This window comes from Martes martes (genome assembly GCF_963455335.1).
Source record: "Martes martes genome assembly, chromosome: 1".
Lineage (NCBI taxonomy): Eukaryota > Metazoa > Chordata > Mammalia > Carnivora > Mustelidae > Martes > Martes martes.
In genome coordinates, this window is record NC_137888.1 from 80,770,259 (window position 1) to 80,797,129 (window position 26,871).

Here is a 26,871-nt window from a genome sequence, read left to right on the forward strand (position 1 = left end):
TATAGCACAAAAGCAGCCATAGACTCTGTATAAGTGAATGGCATGGTTGTTCCAGTAGGACCTTACTTCTGGCCGGCTGCTACCTAAGCTACGTACCATTTTCATTCAGTCTAAATAATTGAACCAAAGTTAGCCAGGTACTGTATCAAATATTTGTTTCTAGCTCCTACTATAATTGTGCTCCTAATTACAGGGAAGTCTTAGTATTACTTCCTAAAATCTGATTTCTCTCCCTGTCCTATATGAGGCCATATTCAACTCAAAAAGAAAACTGAAAGCCTTTAAGAAGGCTATGCTGTTGTGCTGATATTATTTGTGAAGGCATGCTGTAATGCTTCTATTTTCTCTGAGGGCAGTGGTGGGTCCTAAGGCCATTATGAAAAGGGTTCCACCATTGCACTGATATACCCACCAGTTGAAAGGCAGTCTTCTCCTTTCTGTTCTGGTTTAACAGAAGCCTCCCATTTGGAGGGCAAAGTAGACAAGAGACCAACTGGCTCCAAGAGGAGCATATAGTCTCTTATTGGAATGCCAAGTGGTGGAAAACTCTGACTTTGGGGTTTTCTGCCATATGATGACCAAGGGCATAAAGAAGCCCCTAAAGACAAGGGGGTCACTTATAATTTCTACCCCTCTTTTTCAGGTTAGTGTTGTCAGGATTGTGGTAGCCCCACCCCCACCCCAGGGAAATAGAGAAGGGAGTTTTTCTGGAGACACAGGGAAACAATAAGATGGAAAGGGTAGAAACAATATTACCAAACTGCAACCCTATGTTTGACAAGACTCAGGATCAGCCCCAAGTCTGAAGAGGCCAACGTCAGAGCCTGCGGTTGGGCTGTATGGAAGCTAGAGATCAGGACTGGGACATGAGTTTTGTTCTATCCTTCCCAGAAATGGGGTAAAGGGGTATTTGATGAGCAAAAAAAAAAGTGGGAAGAGACAGCTGGCAGACATGCCTATAGGCTTTCCAAACATAGGGAACTCTAGAAAGATGTGGCAACTTTTCACAGAATTACCATAGGGCCTAAGGAAAGCCAATAAGGAGATAGTGATGGCTACAGTGGTGGTGATCACGATCACTGGGGTGATGATGATGGTCCTTCATGTTGATGGTGACTGTGATGCTGGGCATGGTAGCAATGGCGATACAGTGGTGATGCACAAGAAACATGGTGAGGGTGTTGGTAGTAATAGTGATGGTGATGTTCATGGTCAAAGTGGCCATGTAGATCATGATGGTGGTGGTGGTGATGATAGTATTTTTGCTGTTTGTGCTGGTGGTGGTGGAAAGGAAAGAAATCAAGACCTCTAGGACCTGAGCTGAAAAGAAAGTGGGGGTAATACATTTTTATTGCCCAACTCCATTATAAAAATTCCTAGAAGGGAAGTACACAAATTTTGACCTTGATCCCTGCCTCAGATAAATGGAGTCTGGAAAGGCTTTTATCAGTCTGATAAATGGAGTTAGGAAAGAAATGCAACAAACTCATGCAAAAGATAGAGACCTGAGGTGAATGGGTTTTTATCTCAATGGGCTTCTTAATTTTGAAAATGAAGAGGGTTTCTTTCTTTTCTTTTTTTTTTTTAATCCACCTCAGTGTTGATGGAAAGCATCAGGGCTGTCTTACTGTACGACCCCAGGGAGCATCCACTCATCAGTGTGACCGGTACTCCTGGAGGACTTCAATGCCCAGAGGGCAGCCTTAAGGCCTGGGCCTAATAGAGAGCCTGAGGAACCCGGGCTGGACCCTGAAGGAAGCGCTCAGAAGGCAGGAAGTTCTCAAAAAGAAAAAAATAGGGCCAATAATAAAGAGATAGGCCAGATCTAAGGCTGGACAGAATCAGTAGGACATTCCCAGCAGTGGGCAGCAGTCCATGAACTTAGGAAGGGCATAGTGTGACACCTGCATTTTGAGTTGTTTCCTGTTCTGAATTCTCTTTACCTTGTGTTCTCCACAAGTTTTAAGTAAAGTCTTACAACAGCCTTGGGTCTTAAAGACCGCTCAAAGAAGTTGCTCTTAGAGTCATGTAAAGAAGGAACAGGACAGAAGCCTCCAGGTGATAGACAACCAAGCCAAGGAGAGAGACATCGGGCAACCACTACTGGCTGTCACTACCAAAAAAAATGTAAGTTCCCTCTGTAGAAATTCAGGGGAATATACTGACCTTCTCATAAATAAGTGAGGTGGGAGGAGCGGAGTTATTTTGTTGGGATATTGAAGAAGGCTGAAGAACTTGCAGATATTTAGGTACAGTAATATTTACTCATGTTTATTGAACACTCACTGATAATTATTGAACATTTACTATATGTTAGACTCTGTATTTAAGTGCCTGATGGGCCTTATATCAGTTTACAGTTGAGAAAATAAAACCCATAACAAAAAATTATTTTGATCAAGAGAATGTAGACAACGAGTGGCAGAGCCCTATTTAAATCTGTCTGCTAAATTCCAAGTTTACAGTCAAAATCAGTCATCTCCAAATTTTTAAATGATACATTCCAATCATTAAAAACTTGGGGGGCATACCCTATTGTACGTTTATTTATTTATTCATAAATTACATATATCTCCTTTTCCGCTATTACAAGACAGGCATGAAAATAGAAATAAAACAAGAAAAAGATGACATAAATAATGTAAAACAAAGGATAAAAAACTTTAAATACAAGAAATGTAGTGTTTTTATATTTATTAAATGTACACAAATGTTTTTGCTTTCACTAAAAAAGTACTAATAATAATAGTTGAAAAAAGTGTATTACAAAGGTATTTACAGCCAATAGAAGTCCATAATGACTGTACTTCAGCTAGTAAATATTCCTATTCCCAGATGTCAATTAGTTATTCTTGCAAACTAATATAAAAATACCACATTTTTATATATATTGCATATATTTATACATACTGTATTTTTATATCTTGACCATACAACTTCAAATTCCATTGAAACTTTCATTTAGATGGTGTTTAAACAAGAAAATTCTACTTCTAAGTGTTTCTGAGAATGCATAGGCGAATATTTTTATGTGATATTTACATTTTCTTAAAGAAGCAGAATAATATAAAATGGAAACACATCAAAATATTCTTTTCCAAAATGCTCTTTCACAGGTTTCTTGTGAAATGCGTATTTCTCTCTCCTTGAAAAGTGGAAGTTTCACTTGAAAATACAGTTGAAATGTGTGGAGGTTTTTGGTTTGTGTGTGTGTGTGTGCATGTGTGTTTTCTAAAATATCTTCTAGGTCACTAGAATCAATTACTTGTCATCAAAAAACAAGGTCAGCAACTTTGAAACATTTGCATTTTGTAAAATAAAAATGTATAACTGATCTTTAATTTCACCTTTCTTTGAAGAACTTTGTCATGAGGTAACCAGTGAATCTAGGTGCGATATAAAAATTTTTATGACCACAACCCATCTTACAAATTTTAACAAAAACCAAACTATTTGGGACAAGTTTTGGCAAATATTTTCTGTAAAGGGCTTGCTTGCAAATATTTTAGGTTTTTCAGGCCATGCGGTCTCTGTTGCAACTATTCAACTCTGCCCTTGTCTGAAAGCAGCCATAGACAATATGTAAACCAATGAGTGTGACTGTATAAATAACACTTTATTTACAAAAAGAGGCATCAGACTGGATTTGACTGCGGCCATAGTTTGCCAACCCTAGACTTAGGATGTTATCATCTTCAAACCCACTCAACCAAGCACAGATAATCTGTGATGTGTTGCAATGCTCTGAAAGGGAAAAGAAGGCAGATGCCTCCCTCTACTCAGGAAACCCCTTACTCTTTCCCGAGGGAACCAAGCCTACTGCATGTGACAGGTGCCTATCCAATGGACAGGTCTCTTAGGGTGCCAGTGTCAGAAAAGTGAAAAGTTGGAGACCCTTAAGATTTTTCTTTAAAATTCTTTAGATAAAATGGATATAAATGGTTATTTCAATATTTTTGTCCTTCATCTCAATTGATCATTATTTTTACCTCACTTTTGAGATGACTTCAAGCTTCTGCACATCCATCCACAAAAGGAGGTCATTGGGATAAGAATGGGAGGTGAAATGAATGACAGGGGTGTGTGGGATCTTTACTGTCTCTAAACTGGGGCCTTTTCAGATGGGGGAGGCACCAATGTAATGGCGTGGTTGCCTTCAAGGATGAAGGTCTAGAAGTACAGAGATGAAATAAGGGAAGAAGAAACAGAGCAGGGCCTGTGGCCTTTGGAAAGACTTCCTAATGGCCATCCAGACCAAGTCGGTCATGCCTTTACCACACTACATTATTATTAGTTATTTAAAGGTAGACTAAGCTGTGAGCACTGTGAGTGTATCTTTGTATCTTCAGTACCTTTTTTAGAAACCAGGTGTTGTGAACACCCAGTAAGAATGTCCAGTGAGTAAGTGAATGCAGATGTGCAGAAGAAAAGCCACAAGATTCTGGGTCCTATTCTTAAGGCACAAGATTAATTTAAGATTAGCTAAGACAGACACATAAACATATAAGGCAGGATATGTCTCCAAAGTGTCACTGGGCATCACAGCCCCATCCCAAGTGAGAGAAGGAGGAAATCACTGTGACTCAGCAGAATGGGACATTTCCCCATCACCAGAAGACAGGTTACATGAAGATATGTAAGGTGAGGCACCAGGTTTTTATTTTGTTTTATTTTATTTTATTTTAGACAGAGAGAGAGAACATGAATGGAGGTGAGGGGCAGAGAGAGGAAGAGCAAGAAGCAGATTTTCTGCTGAGCAGGGAGACCTATGTGGGGCTCAATCCTGGGACCCTGGAATCATGACCTGACCTGAAGGCAGCTGTTTAACCGACTGAGCCCTGAGGCCCCAGGTTTTTAAATTGTCTTTTCACAGATAGCCAGAGTAGCAGTAATTTTGTTTGTTGTTCAATACAGACAGCAGGACTGGGAAATTTTGGTAAAACACAATCTAACTAATGCCAAATTATGTGATTTGTTTAGACCTACTAAACTGGAAAATATCAAATTCCTTCTCCTTTGGTGCCACATGAATGTTACCTGCAACAATGAGGTGCAAAATCCCAAACCACATCAAGACATCAGCCAGCATGGCTTCCCCTGAAGACAAGGATTAATCTTATCTTCTGTATGTCATATATGTGAGCTGCTGTCAGTTTCTGACCAAAGTGTTATTAAATCTGGACATTATTTGTCAATGAAGATTACCTTTGGTCACATTAAGCTTGGCAGGCCCTTATATAGGTCTGCTGGCTTGCTCTCTCTCTCTCGCTCTTTCCTTCTTCCTCTCCCTCTCTCAGCTCAGCTTTCTGAAATTTTCTGCTGAATCAACATATTCACTTCTCTTTGGGGCAGGGAAATAGACCGCACAGTTGGAAAGAGAGCGAATAGAGGTGTGAGTAGAATGTGTAAGTAGAAAATTACTTTTTAAATGTCAAAGGACTCTGCTCAGAGAAAGAAAACATAAATTCGAGCCCCAGCTTTCTGGAGAACTTTATCCAAGTTACTCAAGGCCTCAGTTTCCTCATCTGTAAAGTGAGTGACTTGAATCTCTACTGCCCCTTCCAACTCTATGATTCTACGACAAATTAACAAATAATAAATCTATAGCTTCAATCGCTAGTACTAAGACCTTGACCTTAGAGACATATATATGTTTCATGAGTAAAGTCATCTGATTCCAAGCGGAGTGACTCCATAGAAGGATCTCACAAATGGAAGGTGGAAAGTCCACATTGAAATCCAAGATTATTCCCACGTGTGACTCTGATCTCCGAAGATATATTTGCTGCCTATAACAGAGGAGCCCCTCCCTGGGACAGAGCCACTTTCAGTCTTCATTCTGGAGTCCTGTCTGAATCATTCTCTCTCTTCCTCTCTCTCCATCTCCGTTTGCCAGGGCCCACACCACAACCCTTTCCCTCCCTCCCCCAAAAATACCAAAGAAAGAGTGTCCTCAAGAGTCACAAAAGCTTTCCCTGAAACCTGATCCTGAGGGGGGGGACCCTGATCCTTGGTTAGGCAGCCCTCTGCAGTGACCCAGTTTTTAATAACTTCCTCCCCAGTGATCAGGTTCTGCGCACAGATAGCAGGGCTGCCGCAGGGAGGGGCCAGCTGCAATATTGACTCTGGCTTTCTCTCCTGGGGCTCCTGCTGCCATCAAGACCAATGGCCTGTGAGCCAGTGTTCAGAAACACCTTTCAGCCTCAGCCCGCTTCACAGAGGGGAAGGCTCTGCCAAGAACTGGTGACAGTCACTGCTTGAGTGGCGCTTTCAAAGCTGCTGTCCACGTGTTGATGGTGAGCTGTTTCTGTCCTGTTTGTGCCTCCGTGGTCAGGTTGTGCTCTCTGACTCAGCTTCACATGCAGCTGTTCTCTGGGGTGTTACCAGGGCTTTTTCTAATGAGCCATTTCTCCTTTCTGCAGCCCCACCGAGACTCAAACCACAGGCCACTCTACCAAGTCCCTGGGCCCTGCCCCTGCCTGCATTCTCACATCCACCTTGTAGCTGATGGAAATTTTGCCTACAAGCTAGTTAGCTCCTCGTGAGTCGACTAGCTACCTATTTAATGCATTTTTAAAATAGATACTGAATGTCATTTCCATGGCTATTTCAGATTATTGATGGCACGTTTTCTTTTAAATAAAACTTTTATATGTATAAATGATTTATTTAACATGGGGCAGATTTTATTCCCAGGAGAGTAGAGGTTCTAAGTCTTATTTGCTGTTCTTCCCTGGCACAGCATTGTAGGAAACCGCAGAAACTGTGCTTGGAATACAGACATCTGAAAAACATTTGATTTTCATCATATTTCTTAAAATTTTACTAGTAGCTGAGGACTCTTATCAGTCCATAATCATAAATGGACCAGAACATGAAATAGCTGTGAGAGCTAAGAAAAACATTCTAGCTGGAACAAGTTCATTCTTAGAAAACAACGTCTGTTCTAACTTGGAGGAAAATTAAAATATCGTATAGACACTGGGAAGTATTTTTAAAGACAAATCGTATTTTTTTCGGTTCTCTCTCTGAACACCAGTCAGGTCAGTTGTTCAGATATTTGAATGGATTCGAAATGAGTGCACAGTCTTCCCAAAAGGATGTTCGTTGCAAAAGAAAATGCCTTTTCTGAAACATTTCCTACACTCACTCTCCCAGAGCCCCAACCAAGCCCAAGCTGGGAAGTGTCCTAATGTTGAGCCCACCAGCAAGTTGACAACACAACTGACTTTGAACATTTAAAATTCATTCTGGCTAGAACTGTGATGTAGAAGGACACATGGAAAGAATTTTGTGTGAATATTATGTACTTGCTTATACTGTGAAGCTTTGATGGTCAAAACATGGTTATTAACTAGCTAAGACATGCGATACATAAAAAATGCAAATATCACAAGAGAATATAGAGTGTCCCTGATTCTCCTCTAATCCTGGCTAAGGCAAAAACTGCTATCAATTTCTTGTATCCCTCTCCAAAGATAGTATGTATGTGTGTATAGACATTTTAAAAGGTGGTAGTATATTGAACACGTGGTTTGTGCACCTTGCTTTTCTTCACTTAGTTTGTCTTGGAGCTCAACCTCATTCTTTTTAATGACTGCAACACATTCTTTACTATGGATGTTCTAGAATTTGCTGATGAACTTTTGAGTTGTTTGCAGTCTTTTGCGACTACAAGCTGTGCTGTGGTGAATATCCTTACACACACACACATGCACACACACATATGTGTACTCATAATAAGTGCCATTATTCCTATAGACAAAAGTCCTGGAAGTGGGGTTGTTGGGCCAAAGGACAGTGCATTTTAAACTTTGGTAGATACTGCAATGTTGACCCCTTCAGACACAACCAATTTACCATCATTCCCTGTATATCTCCTCCCACTCAAAAACCAAAAAGTTTGAGAGGACAATGCTTTCCTGATCACTCTCTGCTCTATTTGAGTATTTGTCTTCGTGGCATTGCTTTAAAAATAGAGAGGTATAGGGGTACCTGGGTGGCTTAGTCGGTTGGGCACCTGATTCTTTTTTTTTTTTTTTAGATTTTATTTAGATTTTATTTATTTGACAAACAGAGATCACAAGTAGACAAAGAGGCAGGCTGAGAGAGAGGGGGAAGCAGGCTCCCTGCTGAACAGAGAGCCTGATGTGGGGCTCGATCCCAGGACCCTGGGATCATGACCTGAGCCGAAGGCAGAGGCTTAACCCGCTGAGCCACCCAGGGGCCCCTGGGCATCTGATTCTTGATTCCAGCTCAGGTCATGATCTTGGGGTTGTGGGATTGAGCCCCGCATTGGGCAACTGGCTCGGTGGGGAGTCTGCTTGAGATTCTCTCCCTCTGCTCTCCTCTCCTGCTTGCACACGAGCATGCGTGTGTGTGCTCTCTTTCTCAAATAAATAAATAAAATCTTTAAAAAATAGAGAAGTAGATCAGACCGAACATGACACGATTGACATAAAATATTACCATTCAGGTCTCAACTAAACTGCTATTCCCTAAGCAAACCTTCCTCGACCAACCAGCACACACATCCCCAGTCACTCTCCAGTGTCCTTTGTGTTGTCTTCCTACCACTTGTCACTACCAGAAATGACTTCTTTGTTTATTTTTTTACTTTTCCCCCTACCCTGCCATCCTCCACTAGAAGATGAACCTCAGGAGAGCAGGGAACATGACCATCTATGTTGTTTACGCAGGACTTTGAACAGTACTGGCGTGGAATCAGCACCCCATACATGTGTGTTGACAGAAACTCTGGGTCCAAAGGTACCCATGGATGTGAGTTTGCTCTGGAGTAACTTTCCAGAGCCCTCCAAGAAATGTGGGGGGTTGGGGGTGGTGGTAGTGCGGCTCGGATGAGTTTCTAACCCATTCTGGAAATGGTACAGGCTTTGGAGAAAAAACAAGGCTCACACCATTCAGGGAAAACAAATGGGGGTGGTGGGAACTAACTCGTCCTTCGACATGGGACTGAAGAAAATTGATCGCATTGTTCTTGGTTCTGGGCAAAATTTGAGTCAAAGTGGAATACAGATTAATATTTGTAAAGTATTTGAAGACTATCGAGCACTATTGCTGTGAGTCTTAGAGAACATAAATATATTCCTTAATGAAAAATAAAGCAGAGGTCTTTGACTTTTAGTTTATAAAGCTCTTTTTTCAGGAAGTTCTGGAAGGCGGTATCTGCTGTCGAGGTGATTCACTGAATACAGGTAGTAATAAATGAGTGTTTGCTAAAGGGGTGTTTCAGAATCCTCTAAGGTTCTTTGGCTGGGTCCTGGGTGTGGCTGGCAGGTTTGGCTGAGCTTAATTAATTAGATTCAGCCGCGAGGAAAACTTTGGTAATGACTCTTGGTATAAACATTTCTCGCCGCCCATTTACTGGCATGGCACCAGGAAGACATGAAAATGTCACTGGAGCTTTCTAGACGTTATATATTCTGGGAGATACAGGGGATGCATGTGACTTCTCCCACTGGAAAATCTTTCTCAGTCTTGATTAATTAAATACATTAAGTAGGTTCGTGTTCATTGCCAAAGAAAGAGTGGGCATTTCTCAGAATTCTTAGAGAAGTCTGCCACTCAGTTTCTCATATACAATTGCATCTAGTGTTTTGCACATCAGTGCCATGCCAGGCAGGTGGATTTTGGGGTTGAGACCCCCACATACTCCATTACAGTCACTTCTCCAATGCCTTCAATGAACAATTAATGTTTTCTCAAGCTGAAAGTGCCGTTTCAAAGACAAGTCTTCTAGCTGGCCCCCACTTCCGGCGGGATGGCTGTGTGTGAGCACCCCCATAGAGCAGTTTCCCAGTCACCCCAGGGCATGGGGCCTTCAGATTTGCAGACACCCAAGGAAGCAGCCATTGGAGAGCGGTCTGTCCCAATGAAGGCAGCCTCTGGTGGCCGCTCTCTACTTCTTCCTCTGCAGACTCACCACCGCCAGGGAACTCATTCTTGGTCGCCTCTCACAGCGTTCCCTCCTCTGATCTCGGCAAGCCCAGGGACCTAGTGAACTTCTGACTCTGTGGAAGAATGTGGCAGGACGGGGTTATCCCGTGTGGGACAGAACCAGCAGCACCAGGTTCAGGAGAATTTTCCTGAGTCTGCCAAGTGGTATCTTTTCAGGCCCAGGCTCTATGGGTGCCTTCTTCCAAAGATTGTAACACCTAGCAAAATGGCCTGCTAGTCACACAGGAGCCTCTGAGGGCTAGCAGAGCCCCTGCTAGCCTGAGCATTTGAACCAGTGCCCTCTCCAAAGTTGGAAGAAAGTATGATGCCAAGTTGGGCATGACTTGAGATAATCAGAGTTTCTTTGATGCTTAGGATTTCTAAGATGGAAGGACCAAAATTGTTGTGAAGAGCTGAAGATGTGCCTCCTTTTCACAGTATGTATTTTCCAGGCCGTCTGTGAAAGAGCCTTCGAAGAAAAATGAACCACTTATCTGTGTATAAAAAAATGTACAAGGTTTTTTAAAAAGGTAATTTAAGATTCTCCACTGTGTTTCTTTACAGGTCATCACTCATCCATCTGCCTACTTTAAATTTTCCACCCAGGAAATAAGGGTTTTCCCACAAATAACTTCGGTTGCCTAGGGGAAAGGTAGAGAGAAACACATGCTTTCTAGCAAGTGGAATGGGGAGGAATGTGATGATTCCAATTCATAGGACCCACTGAGATTGTTTCTGAAACAAAATGCCCTCTAATTAGGAGAGATGCCCCACACAAAGGCTCAGTTTGCCAGGCCTGGCTTAGTGTTTTAATAGTGTCTTCCCTTAAAATGCATACCTAATAAGAACCTGTGTATCAGCTCAGTTTTCCAGAGGACTTGGCCTTCTCCGTAAGCCCTCTACATCACTGTTCTGCCCAGGAGCTGTGCACAGGACGACCAGTGTGCCTAGGACTGACACAAAGCTATAGTAGGAAAGCCAGTTTGGGATTTTGTCTTAGTTAGCTTGGACTGTCTTAACTAAATGCCACAGATCAGGTGGCTCAAATAACAGACATATATTTTCTCACTGTTCTGGAGGGTGGAAGTCTGAGATCGGGGTGCCAAAATGGCCAGATTCTGGGGAGGACCGTCTCTCTGGTTTGAAGATGGCCGCCTTGTCACTGTATCAGAGAGAGAAATTGAGAGAGAGGAGGGAGAACACGGGGCGCCACTCCAGATACTCTCCTACTGGGGGTAAGGGGCTTCAGTGTATGAATTTGGGTGGGACAATTCAGTTTATAGCAGGCATTAAAACAGAGGGAGCTTAAACAAACCATTTTACTCCTAATACTTGTATAGTTGTATAGGCTAAGATAATCTGTAGCATAGAGGCCATCCTAGATGAGGTCTTCTGTGATTTCTTCAGGGAAGCTCAACGAAAAGCCCCCTTCAATGGCCTTTATCACTGAGATGGGCAAGGACTACAGGCCTCACAAGGGCACACCAGGCAGGCAGGGCCCAACTGTTAGCACGGAAGGCTAGCAGAACGCGGTTGAAATTCAGTCACCATTTAGCTCGGATTTATTGAGCCCCTGCTATGAGCCAGGCACAGGTCTAGGCACTGGGGATACTACTGCAGCCAAGAAAACATCAACATTCCCTGCCCTCAGGAAGCTTCCACTTACATATTACACCAAAGGGCTGGTCCTCAATAATTCAGATACAGGTTTTAGAAAGCTAAGGGGTGAGCAAACAGTGCAGCATTTGCAAATGTACGCCCTTCAATGGTGTTTGCCTTCGTTGAGCTTTGAGATACACCAAGAGCATATGCTGCCCAGAGGAGCTGGAGCTGCCCAGGGTGGGAGCAGAGGAACACGTGTCTATCCCAACCACCCCACCCAACCCTGTCCTCTTTGGCTCTGTGGCTGACATGCTTGCGGTGCAGCCTTGGACCAGAAGCTTCTACCTTGTGCCCATTTCTTCCCTGACAAAGAGGACATGATGCTATTTGCCTGTAGGCTGGGCATGTGTGTGCATCACCCACCAGCTGGTGTTTGGGAAGACTACTTTCAGATGTTAAGGACAAGTAAATGAAGTCAATGAGCTTTGCAACTCACCCCTGCACGGTGAACTTGCTCCCCGCCTTTCTGGAGATCCGTGTGTAAACACAGGACTGTGTAATTAACCTGATGTCAACACCAGCTGTACAAAGGCACCAGAGGGGGACCAGGTGGCCCAGGAGAGAGAGATCCGGGCAGACCTTGGGAGAGAAGGAGCCTTTTCCTCTGGCTTCTCATTCCAATTTCTTCAAGGGAGGAATATCCTACCAAAAGTGGGCAGGCGGCTTCCAGGACCCGGTGAGTTTCATCTACAGGGAAGAGAACAAAAGGTGGCCCCTGCGGGAGCCTTTATTTTCCAAGAAGCCTTGGCCAGCCAGTGGCTGCGGGCACTTGTCCAGATACTTCAGGTGCAAGATGCCATTGCCTGAATTACCACCACGGAGTTCTTTGATATGGTGATGACCATTGTGCTGAGTGGGGCCTGGAAGATGCCCTAGGTTTGGTCCGATGGCTGCTGACAGAGTTAGGGGAGAGGTGGAAGTGAATTAAGTGAATGGTTAAATTTGTATCCCCCATTTTGTCTGGTGTTTTTCTTCACTTGGGGTAAGAACATTACAATGAGATGATTTATAATGAGGAAAGCAACGTTAAAAGGGAAGGCATGAGAAAAAGTCACGTTGTCATTACAGTAACAAAAAACGCAATGGTGAACTCAGTATGAAGTTAAAACAGAGAGCTTCAAACTGTCAGAACAAGCTTTGGCTTTGCTAAGAGATTCTCTGAGACTTTTCCACAATTTAAAGGAAAACTTTTTTTAGTCGACTTGTTATTCCTCTTCACCTCAGACTGAACGAAAAGTTTATCCCAAGGAAAGTAAACTGTCCTAGCAAACGAGGAAATGATTTTGGTTTAAACTAATAAAAATAGGAGCTGGGCTTCTTGATAATTTGTAACTTGTGGCCCACTGCCCACCCTTCCTTCCTTCCCTCCTTCTTTCCTTTCTTTTTTCTTCCTTCCCCCCACCCCTGCTCTTAGCCATGATTAACAGTTTTGAGTCCTTTAAGTAAACCATGACACCTTTCTGACCTTTCTGTCCTCTGAGGTGTTCCAAGTGCGTCACATGCCCAGTGTGACTGAAAAGTAACAAGACAGAGTTCCAGATCTGACTCTGGAGATAAGTCTCATCACTTTGTAGTCACAGGGCATTGTTGGGGGCTGGGGAGAGGTTATCAACCTTCAGGGAGGGAGCTGGGTGGGCAGGCAAATGACCGGGCAGGAATGCGAGTGTGTGAGTATGTGACAGGCAGTGCTCTGGGTTAAGTTCGCAATAAGCCACACTCCCACTGTGGAAAAGCCATCCTTCTAGAAGGTTAGGGAGGCGTGGGTGATGAGCCGTGGGATCAGGAGCTTTGCAGCCTTCTTCAGATGTCTGACTGCATGTGTGAAATTTCCCTGGAGGTTTCCTGGAGAATTCCTGAGGTGAGCAGTGTCAGAACAAGAGAACCAAACATGGCTTCCACACTTTTGATGTGGTTTGAAAAAGTGGGGCCAAGAAAAAATTCTTGAGACATCTTTGGTGGAAAAAGGTGCTATTATTAAACCACAGGGACAAGACCCATGGGCAGAAAGAGCTGCACTGGGCTCGTGAGGAGTAACTGGGTTATATAAGATTTTCTATCCTATGGAGGGGAAGGTGATGTTAGGGCTCCAGGAAATTAGTCTCTAGGTTTCTGGAGATTGCTTTTTTCTTGTAAATAATTAAGACAGTTGCAAACTGATGGAGACTCCTGTCCTACAAGACTGTGATCTCTATCAGTTAACCATTTGTTTTTCCCTTTCCTTTGTTCTTGGGCAGCTAGGAGTGCCTGAGAAATGTCACACAGATCCCACAATGTTGGGGCGGGTGGGGGGTGGGGAGGAGGTTGCTGAATGTCAGCTTGTGCTTTGCCCTCAGCTGGCCTTCTGCTCCCTGGCCGCCGCTTTGAGTGTCAGTGTCTTCTTTTCATGGGCCCCAGAGTGGGGCCTCAGGGCTCCGGCAACCCCCTTCCCTGGAGCCCAAGCCCCAGGGAACCATCTTCGGCCCTGGATTCATAGAAGCGCTGGATGGTGCTGAATTCTGATTTCTACCCTGAAGTAAGCAGAGCTGAGTTCTGAGCTCCACTGTGGTTTGTTTCTTCCTTCCTATTCATATTTTGTTTGGGCTTGGAGTCTGGTTTATTCTGCTGATCTGCTTCCCATTCAATGATTAACTTATGAATAAAGAAACATTAGGAGCTGTGAGTTCTCACTGGGGGCCTCAGTACGTCACACAGAGGATTCAAGAAGGATGAGCCTTAGAAACCAACGACAAGGACCACATGTCCCCTGGCAGATGTGAGGACTGCCACAGGTTGTTGGGAAGAGAGAAGTCCCGAATGTCCTTCATACTCTCAACTAGCAGACCTTTCATCCAGCACACCAGGCCCAGGACCCCAGCCTCCTCGGTGTTTTTGTTCTTGAAGAGCTGCTCTGACACAGTTTTCTGCATGAAACATACAGTCCGGCCAGAGGGATTGGCTGGACCTGAAGCCACTCTATGGGTATCGCAGTTTAGAAACATATTTGTCTTAGTTGGAGGTAACTCTACAATACCACTGACAGCGTTCAGTGTGGTCCAGGACGCAGGCCTCTCTGTGGACATGCCTGTGGGCCTCGGGGCCTGAGTTGTGATGATGAATTTTGTATGGTCAGAATTTTGTATGGTCAGAACTATAATGGGTTTTTCTGGTGTCTGTTATCTAGCGTATGTTTTCTAGCCTATGTTAACATACATTATCCCCCTTCTCCCATTCATTCGGAGAGCACTGGCTCTCAGAAGTTTTAAAATACCAAGCACAGGTTACCTTGGGAATCATTACATTTCTTACCACTTAAAAAACAGAACAGAATTACAAGAAGGCGGGTTAACATGCTAATCCTTGTAAAGGCAATGTAATAGGTACAAGAATATTATATTCATTTATGTACTTAAAAAAAAGATTTTATTTATTTTTTTGTCAGGGAGATAGAGAAAGAAAGAGAACGAGCACACAAAGGGAGAGTGGCAGGCAGGAGGAGAAGCAGGATCCCTGCTGAGCAGGGAGCCCAATGAAGGACTTGATCCCAGGACCCTGGACCATGACCTGAGCTGAAGGCAGACGCTTAACCAACAGAGCCACCCAGGCATCCCTATTTTATGCACTTTTATATACGTTTGAAAGCATTTCTTTCTTTCCTCCTTCCTTTTTAAAGATTTTTAATTATTTTTTTAAAGTAATCGCTACATCCAAAATGGGGCTCGAACCCATAACCCTGAGGTCAAGAGTTGCATGCTCTACAGACTGAGCCAGCCAGGTGCTCCTGTGTGAAAGCATTTAAGTAAATTTTTTCAAAAGGATTCTGAACACCCATTTGAAATGATACAAAGATGTTTGACATGTGCAAATTCTTACTCAACACTCATGAGAACTATCATTAACTGAGCATGTAGCCTTGTATCAGAGAACCTTATGCCAGGCCTCTATGTTCATGATTTCCATGTGCATAACAACCCATCAAAAGCCGGACAATTAATCCGATTTACAGGCTCAACTCAAGGAGGCTCAAGCCACTTGTCGAGTAACAGAACCAAAAAATCAAACACAGATCTCCTTCCCTAAGAAGCACAATTTCTACAATTCCACGGGACCTTCAACTCTGTGTGGGTGTAGAGTGCAGTGATTCCCCAAGCTCAGCCAGTCACAAAAATGGCCCAGAACACCGACTTTTAGATTCTTCCCCCAGGTCAGGAATAAGGCTGGGGAAGGTCATGTTTTATGCACACGCCCCTACCCCAGCGATTGTCATGAGGAGGAGAATTTAGGACGTTCTACCCTGCCCCTAAAAGGAAACTGGTTCCTATAAAGTGCCCCCCTCTTTAGAGGTTATCTTTTAAAATGTATGGTTTCATATCAGTATAAAGCACTGCAACACATTCCTAATTCTTTCCCTTTGAATTCATTTATTACATAGCCTTGTTTGTTCCCTGTTGGGAGAGAATGTCCTTAGAGCAGGGACATCTGGGAGACACTGAGAGGTGGTAAAAGGTTGCAAACAAGGAGGGTGGGGAAATTCAGTGTTCTTTCCTTCACAATTCCATCCAGCATGAGCCAACACCACACCCCTATGGGTGTCTGTTTGCTCTTCATGCACTGTAAAACCTTAACATAAAAAGAAATATCTTTGAAAGAGAATATTGTGCCCAGTTACAGAAGAGGGTTTGAATCCAGTAACTAGTTGTATTTTTCAAAGGACAATTTTGATATTTGGATCTTCTTCCTTGATGTCTTCCTTGTCTTGAGCAAGAAGTATTTCTAAATGGATGCAAGGGTCCGTTCCAGGCTGGGAAGAACAATGGGCATATTAGGATTGCCAAGGGTCAGAAACTGAAACATTTCACATCATAGGTTTGCGTTCCAGGAAACTGAAATTCCTGAGCTCTTTGGAGATACTGGCATTCAAAGAGGCACGGATGATTCCAGCTTCATTTCAGGCCTCGGGGGATTGCATTGGGTCGTGAAAATCTGCAAGATGGAACACACACACATACCCTATCTGTGAAAACCACATAATCTCAGTGACTCCGGCGGTCTTGAAAAACATTTATCCTTCCCAATACCGCATCCACCCCCACTAAGAAGGATCCAGAAGGGCCTCTTAATTCGCCCTGTGAGAGAAGAAAACACATAGTGGATTTTTCTCCCCCGCTTGTTTGCTTGTCAAGGTTAAGAAAACATTGAAGCCAATGGCTTCTTCTCTCAACTGGCTAAACCAAGGGCAGGGGACCAAATGAGAGCGGGAGCCTCAGTAATTCCTGCATCTGACCTCAAGTCCAGAGCCGATGACCTTCTTCAAAGGAAGAATGCTTTGAATGTGTCCTGTGTAATCTTGAGACAGGGGATGAGGGCAGCTGAGGTCTGTAGGTACCCGGAGTGGGAGTGGATCTTGTGTCCTTCCAGCCAGGATGCCAAGTGGGCCAGAGAAATGTAGCTGGAGGAATGAGACCCGCCATGGAGTTGCCGGGGCCGTTATTAGCGATCACCCTGGAAAGAGACTGCATTGTCCAGCACTGTCCCAGGCTTCCGCGTTCTGAGCCCTGACAGGGAACTCTGAAGACAGTTCCAACAGACAACCCCCTCAGAACCGCTTCTAAAGTTACAGAATCTCAGACCCAGAAGGCACTCCAGAGCCACCTTATTGCGCTGGGCCGTGGGATAAGACAGACCTGGAAAGTAGCACTGCCACTTACCCTTCTATGCCCTTAGAAGTCTCTGGTAGGCCGCTTTTGAGAGAGGCATTTCTAAATGATGCTCCCTACTAACCTGTTTTATTTAATATGTGTCACCAAGCATACGACCTTTTCTTAATACGTGGCCATCACCCCAAAGCTTCCGTTTTCCCATCTGTGAAATGGGCCAAACAATAGCCCCGACATTATGGAACCACATGTTCCTATGCTCAGTTAACTGAGCACCTTCATATGAGCAGTTCAGTGTGCAGCTGTGTGAGTTGAGTGCTTGGTCTGATCCTCAGAAACCTTCCCCCATCCAGAAACACAGTCTGTATTTTGAAGGGTTGAATACATCATAAATCAGCCATCCAGGGTCTATATGAGCGGGCTCTTACTGTATTTATTACACCTCACTTATATGAGATCATATTTCTCTTTAATAAAGCAATTTTAAACACGCATCTGTAAGGTCTTGCTGGGCGGCTACTCTCTTCCCACCTGCTGGCAAAGAGACACACTAGAGGACACTGCAAGTGAGGTAACGGGATCGATGTTAACCAAAGCTGTGGCTCCTGGAAGCCCCGTCCAGATTTAGAGATATCAGAGGTTTACCCAACTGGGAGAAATCTCTAACCTTGGCTGTGTGAAATAAATCTCCTGGAGGAACGTCTACGTCTGGTTCTATAAGAAGGGTGATGGAAAACAACGACGTGTTTCTGGATTGGAAGTTTGGCCTTGTCTGTCTTCAGAAGGGGGTGAGCGTACTGTGATATAATTTTCTGTTTATGGAAGCAGACAGACAGGGATGTGTTTTGTACTGAACTGTGGTTGACTTTGCCAGTCCAACACTGTTCCCCCTCTTTTGTTGTTGTTGTTGTTGTTACAAACACCTAGTCTAGGGATAAGCAAACGGCTTAAGCCTGGCCAATCAGTACCATATTCGAAAGAGATCACAGTGATTGGTTGAGAAATAAAAAGTCTAGGCAAAGGAAGCCCCCTGGGATTTTTGTTGGTTCTGATAGGAAAGAGGCAATTTCTTTCTCTTAAACTGGAAATGCAAGCCTGGAGCTACTGGTGGCCATCTCGCCACCACAGGAGGAAGGCTGATCTGAGAATGAGACCAAACCTCCCGGGGACGCCACTGAAGCGCCTCCATCCGGCAACATCGAGAGTTTTCGGTTATCCGTGCTAGTAGACAAATTCTCTTTGATTTGCTTTTCTTGAGACAATTTAAAGTAGATTTTGGTCACTTGCCACTGACAGATTTCCAGTCATGCATTCTGATAATATGTAGCCCATGGTTCTGTGTGACCACGTGGCGGCCAGCCTCCATGATGGCCCCAATAAACTTTGTCTCCTAGTATTTCCTGGTATTCACCAAGTAGAACTCCCCCCCATACCAAATTAGGGCTGGTCTGTGTGACTACAGAATATGGCAGAAGTACAAGTCTGTGTGACTTCAAAGCCTTGAATCTCTCATTCGAGGGTGAGCCAGCCACCATGTTGTAAGGACACTCAGGAAGCCCATGTGAAGTCCGCGTTGAGAGCACTCAGGCCTCCCACGAGTAGCCGACACCAATAAGCCAGGTGTGTGAGTGAACTACCTCGGAAGTGGGCCCCAGCCCCAGATACGCCTTTGAATTATCACCCCCACCCCCAGGCCCCCACTGGTATCTGGACTGCAACCCCACGAGAGACCCTAAGCTAGAGACACCCTATCAATTTGGCCCCAAATTCCTGACCCACTGTGAGAAAATGTAAGGGATAATAAATAGCTATTGTTGTCTTAAGCGAGTAAGTTTTCGAGGAATTAGTCATACAGCATCAGGTAAATTCCATGCCTCACGCTACTTCTCCTCTCCCAGTGACGAAAACAAAATACTGTAACGCATACGTTCCAGGCTCTTGTCCCTCAAATCTCATGCCGTTTTTGAGAGCTCCCAGAAGGGAAGTAATTGGCATAGTGGAACTCCTGCCACCAGGCACTCTCACTGCCCCTGAGGACCACCATCACCTCCCTGGGGACCAGTGTCTATGCCAGGCTGTCCCTGGGAACAAAGGCCTCCCTCAAATTCCTAATGCAGAACTCAGGCATCAGGGGCATGTATGAGCTCAGGACTCACCATGTCCTCTATAGTCTTAGGACTGCTTCCTGTCCTCTCTCTGTGATGTCACTTCAACCTTTAACTTGCCCATGAAGTTTGGAATTTGTCATTTTGACCATACCAAGTGATAGCTTGGAAGTCTAGCTTGGCCATTTTCTCTGCCATCGTTGGAACAAACAGCTTTTTCTCTGAAACAGAGAAGCCTAATAGACTTTTCTGCTACAAGGCTATATCTTCACTTCAATACAGAAGCCACAGAAGCCTGGGATTACTTAGCACTTGAAATGTGACTCGTGTGATATAAGAATTGAAGCTTTAATCATATTGAAAGCATCCCAGATGACTAGTGGCTTCTGTATTGGACAGCACAGCTTTGGAAGCAATGGTTGCCAAGCAAAAAACTTTTCATCTTGAGCCCAGAGTTTGCCCTGAGATAAAGGCGACTGTAGAGCAAGGCTTTAGCTCCAGTATCTTACCCAATTTGGATGGAAGTTTGACTTTCAGCACCTCCTCCCACCCTCCCCTCAGGACTCAGACAGGAGCCCAGGATTGACTAATCCCACCATCTTCCTTCCAGACGTGCCCACACTCAACTGAACCCTGGCGACGGGTGTGGTCCTCTTTCCGATGGATACTCTGCTACAAGGAAATCTGGCATCTCAGGGTGGGAGAGGATCTGGAAGCTTCTCTAATCCAAGCTTCCACAGGCCTCTCACTGCTTATGATTCCACAGTCGTTCACTGAACAGTCTCAACGCAGCAGGGTCAAACATGAAACGGTTTTCATTTTTCTAATCACTACCTGCAAATTTGATTTGTTCCTAGCCAAACAAAACAAACCAGCAAATGAAAAATGAAAAGCTTCTCCCTTAGCACATCTCGGGCAGATTCCATTACTCTCTTGTCACTTGCAGTCCAGTTAAAAACCTCATTCACGCACTGAATTCAGAATTCGCTATCAGGCTCCTTCTCTTGCTGAGTTTTAAGACCCTCCAGGCTGCTGGGGTAGGAAGGGACAGGGAAGAAGGGACACACTGTTCCCTGATGTGGGCGAGCTAGCTTGGCGAGGCCTCTTCTGCTCCCTCCCAGCTCTTGCTGTTGGTTTCCTTTGCCAGGGGGCAGCCCTCCGGGAGAATCCTGGCAAGACAGCTCAAGACCAGCTATCTTTCCGGGTACAGCCCCCCAGCCCTGCCACCATCTCCCGCTCGGGTAGGCGAGGGGGAGATCTGCAAGTCCGCAGCCTAAGCAGATGTCCACCCGGCCCGTGAGATGCCCTCCCGGTGGCCCCTCCCCCACTTCTTCGCCTTGGGACAGGAATGGACGGTGAGGCACAGGGAGAGATCCACTTCCTCCTGTGATCCCCGCCCGAGGTGGTTGGCCTGGATGACTCCTTCTGCTTCCTCTCTGCCCCCCATAAAAGGAGCAGCGAGGTGATGGTGGTGGCTGTTGGTGATTGTGGACCTAAGATGTTGCCTCGTAGAAAGCCCGGGGAAGTGCGGGGCAGGGCAGGAAGCAGATCTGGCTTTTGGTTTCTAATAACTCTCTTGAATGTGCGGCATTTAGCACCTCTTCTTTTCCGCTGGGACTCTAAATGCCAGTTCCAGGGTAACAGGAAAACTCTTATTCCACCGTCGCCTTCCCGGGTTTTGTCTGCTTTAGGTTGTCTCGAGCGGGAAGCGTGGAGCTGCGCGGGCCTGCTCCGGGTCCCGGGTGAGCTGCTGGCAGAAGGACTGGAGACAGCGCTGGCCCCAGTGGGTCCGGGCTGACGCTCAGAAGCTGGACAGAGAGCCCAGCCCTGTGGGCAGTAGCTCCCAGGCTTTTCAGTCAATGTCCCCCCTGTTCCGGTGTCCTCGTGGTGAGCAGCGGCTGCTGTGCCCCCGCAAGGCCAGGCAGAGGGCTCCCAGCACACTGGCCCCGGCCGGAGCGCTACGCTCTTTGCTAGTTTCTGTGGACTCCCAGGTGGGCAGTGGGGGACGTTCCAGCCTTGAGTGATCTAATCCTTTGGGACCGGAATGCCACTTCTGGACACAGGGTGGGCCGAGGAACCGGGTGGGGGTGGGGGGGTTGAATTTCCCTGGTGAAGCAAACCCTAAAGGGCAGCGGGGCTGGGGGCGGGGCCGGGGGCGGGGCCGGGAGCAGGGCATTCTGCTGGGACCGTGGCCGTGGGTGCCGGACGGAGCTGGTGAGTTCACAGGGGTTTGTGGGTGTGGGTGATCGTCGGTATCACGCTCAGTCTGCCAGGGAGCCGCACACGTTATCCAGCCGAACACTAAGCGGTGGATGTTCTTTCTGACCTGTATGCTCAGTTCTTGCGCTCAGATCCCCACAGAGGCCCGGGACTGATGGTTCAGGACTTGGGCCAACCTCATCCTGCCTCCCTTTGACCTGAACCACCATCCTGTCCCAGATTAGGGAAGCCTGTCCCCACCCTGTCCAGGAGGAAACAACTCCTCTTCCGTTTTTTCCATCTCTTTCCCTTTTCATTCTCCCTTTCCTTTTTAAAGCCCCAATAGTAGGAACAACTCACTCCATACCTACCATTCTCAGGGAGGCTCACTGCATTGATTCCAGGGTGGTTTTCTGAGCCAGCCTATATTTTGAAGTATCTGGCACAGGTCTCCTAGAGAACAGAAAAGGAAAAAAACAAAATACAAATTAAATCTCCAGGACACGGCTCTGACAGAGACCCTGCTCGCTATGCACACATGAGTAAGAGAAAGGAAAAAACACCACTGCTCTTAAAGCATCACCCTCAAGCTGACTGTTGGCAGTCTTTTCACAGCCTGAATATGTCCCTGTTCTCAATACCATCTGTTCTCACACACCTGCGACCTTTAAATAGGCCAAGCGTTCCTGCGGCAATAGGTAACAGGAACGATTTCTATAAGCAACAGATCCCATCAGGGAAACGTGGTTTCTTTAGACTCCCTGGATTCTGGAACTTATTTATAATGTAAACGGAAAACATTCCAAATGAATTCTTAGTAAAAGACATAAAACATGGCTGCCTTGTGTCTTTACTAGAAAGAGGATATAGAGCTGAAAGCTGGGTCAGCCATTTTTTTTTCCTCTCAACTGAATTTTTTTTTTCCTTGTTGTCTGGCTAACTTCAGGAAGACTTTCTTTTTTCCTAAAAAAATATTCTCTGGGTTCTTAAAGATGAGAAGGTTTCACTCACTGCCCTCAAGGTTACATTTGAGTTAGAATTCTGGTGGCATTTTAGATGGTTCATTTTCTCACAACAGGGCCGTGAAACAGTAATGTCCCATTTTATGTATGAGCACACTGAGGCATGGGAATTTCAGAAAATTTCTCCGAGGTTAAATAGTCACCGAGTACCCTAAGATTTTCGGTCATCATGCTCCCTCAAATATTTAAGCAGTTATCCCACTGTTGACTTTCCGACTAGCTGAGATGTTTTCCTTTGGTTCTTGATGCCAACTCTTTGATCAATGTTACCATTTTAAGTTCTCTTGGAAAGGCTTAGATTAATAAGTACATTAACTGGAAGTATCTTGATTTTTTTATGGTGACTTAAGGAAATATTGAAGTAAAATGTGGTCAGAATTTTGTCTTGACTTTTTATGTTTTGTTTCATCATTTATCCTGCTGGCAAATCATATTTCTAAATGCTTCTGTTTTCACTGGGAGACCTTAGTAGCCTGCTGGAGTAAACATTTTAAGTTACTTACCACACAGAATCCCCTTCTCAATGTTTATCTTCCATATGAATGGATTTTCTTTTATGTGGAATTTTCACATGTCTGATTAACCCTTTGTGTGTTCTCGAATTCTTTTCCTGTTTGGTTGTCTTTGTTTTTCATAAAGCCAACCAGATTTTCCCTCTTGTCTAAGAGGTGCATAGTGCACTGGCTCTCTCCCTATTTATTTTTCGTACTTCTTTTCTTTTTCTTTAATCTGGAGTGTGTGCCCTACAAAAGGAACAGGGGTTTAGGAAACTGCATTTTTGGCCTTGGTCACAGCAGCACCAAACAACACCTCCAGAGATTAAATGTTTGTGCTCCCAACTGCTCCAAGTTCTCAAACATTCGGTCCAGCAGTGTGGGTGGGGGCTTTGTCATGCTTCCTACAGGAGTAGGAAGCTAAGTGGGTCCTGGTGCCTGTGTGGGGGGCAGCCCTGGGCAGCCTTGGAGGCCATCTGCTCCCTCAGAAACTGGTAGGAATCTTTTCTTTCCAGAAGCTTCTTTGTGTGGCTGCTGGGACATGGCACCTGAGGAATGTGGGTGCCTTGTCTACCTGCTGTCCTTTGACCCAAGCTGGGAGTGCTCGCCACCACCGGACTTCTCGGAGTCCACATTTCACTCTTTTAAATAAATGAGATACCTTAAAAAATCACCAAACTGCCCTTCTCTTTTAGGCTGTGGAAGGTCCAGACTCCAGCCTGGAGTGATAGGGGGTGGTCTAAAACCATGTGGACCACCTGGAAGGCACAGAGGCTTTGACAAGGTAAATGCAAGTTAGCAGCACCCTCCCCTTGCATCTGGAGAGACAGGGAGAAGACACATTTCAGAATTGAGAAGAATCTAGAACCCGTCAAGACCAGCGGTCCACAAAGCTGGTCTCTGCACAGGAGACACCGCTGTTGTCAAAGGACCATAGAAGGAAGTGACGGAAGTAGGGGAGGGGACCTGCAGAAAAATGTATTTCTGGTCTCCAGGCTTATGAACCACTGCGAGGGTAACCCTCTCCCAATCCCGTATCAGGGGAAGCCCGGAACAGGTGTGTGACTTTTCCCACATCGATGACTATTTAGTGACAGAACTAGAATATACTTTCCCCCAAATTATTACTCCATTATTCCTCCTAATACAGCACAGAAAAAATGTACCACAACTGTGCTTGGGGTGGGGCGGGGGAGGGAAAGCATTCTGCCACCGTAATAATAAGAGCTAAAGTACCAAGCAAAAGCTCAAGGTAAAAAGGGAAGGGACAGTGGGGGAGGGGGAGGTCCAAGGCAGGTCACAGGGAGACCTGTTCATGCGCAAACCTGAAAGCATATAGAGGCCAGGAGTGGCGCACAGATCAGACTAATCCCATTCAGATCTGGGAACTTAGTGCCCTGAACATGTAGGTTTATAGCTCCTGCTTCCTCCTCCCTCCCTCGCTAGTCCTGGAGCATGAGGTTAGAGAAATTCAATGGGAGGGTTTAGAGACCCAGAAGCCAGGAGATCATTACAACTCTTGTGCTCCCAGCACAGAAGTGAGGGGAGGAATGTACAATGCAGTTGTGTTTTGTGTTTAGGAAAGAAAAAAGAAAAAAAAAAAAAAGCCTGTGTGGTCCTGAAGGAAAGAACATCTTAGGTCACATATTAGGAAAAACTTGCTAACACTCAGAGCCATTCCTCTGAGGATCTGGGAACTTCCTTCCCTGCCATGTTCTGATCGTGACTTTTTTTTTTTTTTTTTTTTTTTTCTCCACAGCAGTGCAGCAACAAGACAGAAACTACCATTCGCGGGACAAATTCAGGTCAGTCTTCTGGGAGGTCTTGCTTCTGCGCTTTAAGAAATGTGTTCAGCCACTACAGCAGGCCAGCAGCATGACTGGCCTTTCCCCCAGTTTTAGTTAGCCCCAGCATCACGGCTAATCAGGAGCAGGATCCTTTTTTAACCCTTCAGATGGTGCCAGGGAGAATTCCTCTGTGTATTCATGAGTGGAGGAACAGCATCTCTGGCATGGAGAGGTCTGGCAGGCTGGAATTTCTGGATGGCTTTTCCCACTGTAGGGATTCAAGCAAACCATTGTCATTCTTCCCTCTCTAGCAGGAGAAAGAAAAACCCCAGCCCTTAGAGATTTTGTTCTGGCTCAAGGACATGGGTTTTCTTTCCTGGAAACAGGGACTTGCTCAGTGAGACGCCCCCAGAGTTGTGCTTCGTGTTGCCAACACGCCTGTTCTGGCAAGCTACAGAGGAAGGAGGCTGCTGGAGAGAAGGGGTCTTGATGCCTCCCCAGAAGGACACAAAACCTTCGTTATTTAATAGTTCTTCAGCATCTGAGAAATTTTATCCCAGGGAAAAGGCTTCAATAACTTCATGCGGAGTATTTTAAGAATTATAAGTAGAAATCAGATCACATTAAATAGTGCATGTTTAAGCCAAGTACAAGTTAAATTGCCTAACGGGCTACATAGGGCAACAGGGTAGCTGTGGATCTGCACTGTGTGTGTCTGTAACTGGCAGCATGTGGATTTGGGGAGCCAATTTCCTGTGTCCCCTGACCCCAGGCTTCACAAGCACCCCAGCTCCAGGACACTCCGAAGGCTCCTCTGTAAAGCCAGGCCTGTGACAGCAGTGCCTGAGGCAAAACTCACATTGACTCAGAGGAGAGGCCAGACCATGGTGTGACACAGAACTCCGTCTCTTCCAGGGCCTGGCAACAATCATTTCATCTCCGTGGTTTCTCCTAGGAGGCATCATTGGTCACCAGGCCACCTAGAGTAGCAGTTCTCCAAGGGTGCGCTGCAGAGCCTTGGGAAGCCCAGCCCTATTGCAGGTGGCCCAGGAGTCAAAGCCGTTTTCATGATAATATTAAGATGCTCTTTGGCTCTTTTGACCTTACTAGCATTTGCATTGATGACCTAGAAGTGATGGTGGAGGACGGGGAGGGAGCACCAGTGTCTTAGTGCAAATCAAGCCAATGGCACCGAACCATCCCAGTAGGCACTGCATTCTTCACTGCCTCATCCCTGCAGTCCAAAGACATCCCTGCTCATTTCCTTTAAGAATGTCCTTGGGGCGCCTGGGTGGCTCAGTGGGTTAAAGCCTCTGCCTTCGGCTTGGGTCATGATCCCGGGGTCCTGGGATCGAGCTCCACATCGGGCTCTCTGCTCGGCGGGGAGCCTGCTTCCTCCTCTCTCTCTGTCTGCCTCTACTTGTGATCTCTGTCAAATAAGTAAATAAAAATGTTAAAAAAAAATTGAATCTCTAGAATGAGGTCTGCTTTAAAAAAAAAAAAAAAGAATGTCCTTGAGGGACCATAGAAAATACTCATTTTATTAAGTCTTGACCTCTAGGTACCAGTCTTTTTAACGGTCTATGTCCCGAAATGAAAAAGACACATTGAAAAAATCTGTATTCCAAAGTACCATGTTTGTCCCGAGAGAAAGCACTTGTGCCATTGCTTGAGTTACCAACTAAACTGGCCGCTTTTGTGGAGCACTGCTTCTACCTGAAAGAATGGCCGAGAGACACATGACAGTTATTTTGGCTTGGATATTTGGCAGACATTTTCTCAAAAGTTGGCAAGTGAGCCCACCACTTCAAAGAAAATAACTGACAGTATTTGTTGCCAGTGGTAGAAATTAAGACTTTAAATAAAAATTAAAACCTTGGAAAATTTGTATCAGCTATCTTGAGCTTCACAGCTTTGCCAGTAAAGACTTCACTGATGATACCGATGGTGATATTGACAAATGCAATTTGTGATACTGTATGAGTAATATATCAGCATTGGGAGGGTTTGCA

At 45.2% G+C, this 26,871-nt stretch overlaps 1 long non-coding RNA gene across 1 annotated transcript; it reads left to right on the top strand.

Annotated features, from left to right (window-relative positions):
- The first annotated feature begins 12,158 nt into the window (after window positions 1-12,158).
- On the top strand, window positions 12,159-26,313 carry LOC308348982. The gene is made up of 4 exons (XR_013967411.1): window positions 12,159-12,295; window positions 23,768-23,856; window positions 24,832-24,877; window positions 25,775-26,313. It is a non-coding gene; the product is annotated as an uncharacterized lncRNA (long non-coding RNA).
- The last annotated feature ends 558 nt before the right edge of the window (window positions 26,314-26,871 follow it).